Source organism: Protomyctophum bolini (genome assembly GCF_963924005.1).
Source record: "Protomyctophum bolini genome assembly, chromosome: 12".
NCBI classification, from domain to species: domain Eukaryota; kingdom Metazoa; phylum Chordata; class Actinopteri; order Myctophiformes; family Myctophidae; genus Protomyctophum; species Protomyctophum bolini.
The window spans coordinates 479,822-484,033 of NC_137873.1; positions in this window are offsets into that span (position 1 = coordinate 479,822).

A 4,212-nucleotide genomic window follows, 5' to 3' on the forward strand; every position below is an offset into this window, starting at 1 on the left:
GGATGTTTCCACAGAGAACAGCCCAGTGGGGTCACCGTCAACAATTGTGAACTTTGCATTCCAGGCCGGGGAATGGGGCTCGTCGCCATCCGTCACAGGCGTCACAGTCATCTTGACGACCACAGCTCCCGCTTTGTTCTCTGGGACAGTCGCCTCATACTAGGAAGAGAGCACAGGCACATCATGTCAACTTGTCGAGCGAGAGTGTGAGTCAGTGTAGATAGAAGTAGAAGTAATACACTAGCATACAGTATGCGTCACATGTCAAGCAATGCTTTAAAACGGTTGCCATTTCATCAACCACTTTTCTGTTACTATAGTGTGCTCGTGTGTTGTTGAACACATGCAGTACAGCATTTATGTCTCCTTTACATTAATCATATTTGCACTATACAGTAGGCCTACTTACCATTTTCTTCTGAAAAGCGGGAGCATTGTCGTTGCTATCTGTGACTGTAAGGATAACTTTGGTTCTTCCGCTCAATCCTTCTCCCCTCATATCTGCTGCTTGTACTTCCAGAGTGTACTTTGGGAATTGCTGCACACACACACACACACACACACACACACACACACACACACACACACACACACACACACACACACACACACACACACACACACAGTTTAGGGCTCTAGCCATTTTACATTAGTACACATTTGCAGATTCCCCCCCTAAAAGTCTCAGGAAAAGCAAGTATCCTCTTGAAAGACATTAAAACAGTGAACCAACACCAAATGACCATATGTAGTTTGAGTTGACGATATTTTTATTACAATATGTAACTGTAACGGCTCTAGAGCCGTTAGTGATGCCAACTTGCCTCACCTATATATACACTGTAGTAGATTGAGAAGAAGTCTACAAAAAGACTGACTAAGGGCCCCTACACACTGCAAGATATTTGCTCCGATTATGTGGTCGTGGAGATTCTTTGGTGCTCGCCGACCCCCCAAAAGAACCCAATCTGATGCAAGATCGGGCTTTGATCAGCAAGGTTTTTTGAGTGAAGGCTCTGTGAGAAAAGTGCTTCATCGCCGACTGGACATCACACTGTATGAACGGGGTTGCAACTGCACAGAGAGAATGTCCATAGTACAGCCAATGAAAGACTTGAATTATGTTGACGTAATCTATGCAACAGCACAAATGTTATGGGGAAAAAAAGAACAAACAGAAAGGTAGGAGCGCACACCAGTCGTGTGGAGGTGCTGACCGCAGGAGATAAAACTATGACTGAAGAAGGCAACTTGCTGCCGAAAAATGTGATGGCATCGTGACTACGTCATGGAAAGAAATTGCTCATGTGGGCTGTGTGTGTGTGTGTCACACACGGAGAGAGATGTACTGTAAGAGAGACAGAACACTGAATCTTGATGTTCATTAAATAATTCTGTCTCGCTCTAGTGCACGTGCACCTGTCACGGTCTGTCTGTCCACAGACCGTTCCCACTTCAGCCACTCCCACATTCCATTCCTTCTCTCAGTCCTTGTCTCACACTCCCTCATCAGCCCAACAGTGCCATGCCCCTTTCACACCTGAGAACATTTCCCCAATCAACCCACCTCCTATAAGACTGGACTCATTTCACACACTCACTGTCAGGTTATACCTTGTCACCCTTGTGTTTGGTCTTGCTTGTTCTTGAACTTCCTGCTTTACTGCCCGCATTTCTACACTAGTAAGCCTGCATTCTGCTCTGTAGATTAGCATGTTTAAACTTTGGACTACTGTTCTCCTGCCTGGTTGTTACTGTAAGATTTGCCTATTTTCTGTTATTAAATTCTTAAATCTACTCTGTCTACTGTGGCTTTGCATCCTGGGTTCAATCTAAACCTCACACCTGACAGTGCACCTACTTTCCGCCCTGTATATATGCATTCACTCACTCACAGTGTCCTGTCTCGCTCTAGCGCACCTACCTACTCACATACTTTTCACAATGTGTATTCCTGTGTGCAGCAGGTGTGAGAGATGGTATATGCGTACAGAGAGAGATGTAAGAGAGAAGAGACAGAATTATTTAATGAAAATCAATATTTGGTGTCCTGTCTCGATCTAGCAAAAAGCGCACTTTTCGCCCGGTGTCCCTGCTGAAAAATCCAGCAAAAACCAGCTGATGATGGTTGCTGGTTTTAGGTGGTTTTAGCTGGTTTTACCTGGTCTTAGGCTGGTTTAGATGGTATACCAGGCTGGACATGCTGGTCAGCTGGTCTGGCTCATTTGTCAGTGTATTTGGTTAGCTGGTCGAAGGCTGGATTCTGCTGGTCTTTGCTGGTGAGCCAGCTGGCTGGCCAGATGACCAGCAAAGCCAAGCTGGTAGATGGTCAAATGGTGGACTGACCAACAAAAACCAGCTTACCATCTGGACTTAGCTGGTCTAATGACTGGACAGACCAGCAAAGCCAAGCTGGTAGCTAGTGTAATGAGTGTACTGGCTTTTGATGAGGTCAGATCAACATATGGAATGTCAGAACAGGTCAGCTCCATTTATGGAGCGTGATGATCTATTCTAGGTGATGATCCAGTCTTCTCCCTCATTGACAGTGTCGTATGGACACGGCCATACTGTATATAGGCGTGACGGACTGACGGCCATATATGGTGGTGCGACGGAGTCACTGACTGACATGTTTCTCAGGTTTTCATAGTAATCTGTGGCCTATGGTTGCACCTATACCAGTAAGACGCCTGAGGTCGAGGTCGTGTGCACTGGCCTTATATGGAGCGTGTCTTGAGTGTACATGGTTTGATGAGGTCAGATCAACATATGGAATGTTAGAACTTAGAACAGGTCAGCTCCATATATGGAGATCTAAGGGTGGCAGCGGGGGCAGTGTCTTGAGTGTACAGGGTTTGAGGGTCCGGGTAGGGCCGAAACTTAATTTTCAGGCCTGTTGAGAACTCTTAATTGTTTTCGCCGGCTGCCGGGCTAACAAGTCTGGAAGTCCCTCGGAGCCCAGGAGGCTGCACTTATAACTTTGGGGCAGGCCCGTCTAGAGTTTAAATGGACAGGTATCAGTCATAAGGGAGACATCGAAGAGGAAGGACGGATGGGGAACGATCAACATATGGAATGTCAGGTTCTGACATACATCCATATACTAATATTGATGACATCAGGATCTCCATAGCAGGTCGCATTTACTATAGGGGAGGGGAGAGGGGGGGTTTAAGGGGCAGCAAGAGAGAGAGAGAGGGGGGAGAGGGGGGGTTAAGGAGGGGGCAAGAGAGAGAGAGAGAGAGAGAGAGAGAGAGAGAGAGATAGAGAGAGGGGGGGGGTAAGGAGGGAGCGAGAGAGAGAGAGAGAGAGGGAGCTCTATTTGGAAATAGCAGATCTACAAGCTCAGAGTGCATCGCAATGTGACACGCTGTGAGCTTGTAGATCAGCTTTTTGAGGGGCGTTAGCGCCTCCTATACCCAGCTTTCCGGGTAACACAAACATGCTTTACATAATATTACACTCTCACACACACACACACACACACACACACACACACACACACACACACACACACACACACACACACACAATGTAAAGAGGGGAATAATATAGACGGTAAACATACATTCCAAACAAACTGTAAACAATACACAACCCAGCCCAGGTAATGCTATAAATAACAGAAGACAGCCTAAATAGCGTCATGTCCATATTGCAGATCAGCACATGAGCACACTGACCGGGTCATACATAAATGACAGAAAGAAAGTTACACTCAGGAATAAGTCAAACATCACAGCAAGCAACGTGTAACACAACTCACCACTGTTCAAAGACGCACACTGAGGTAAAGGAAATAAAGGAGTATGAACAGGAATGTCCGTGGTGAGTTTGTGAGCAGATACAAACAATGTGAGGCACAAACAATGGTCACGCAGCGCCCTTCTGTGGAGCACTGATGAAACTGCAACATCTGTTGCATTTGTGTGATTGTTCTTTCACTAGTCTTTACTATTAGTTTGTAATTGTAACCTTTAGAGTATAACTATATATATATAATACTCTAAGGTTGTAACAGAGTATTTCTACATTACAGCATTGATACCAAGCAAAACATGCGAGTATAAACATTGTACTGTATAAACATTATAAAATCGACAAAACTAAAAACATGAACGTATTTTCCCAGCCTGTCTGTCTGTTGTTTTGCCGTCGCTTCTGGGTGACGTCATCTGAACAGGACGGACCTGTAGTCCAACAGCAACG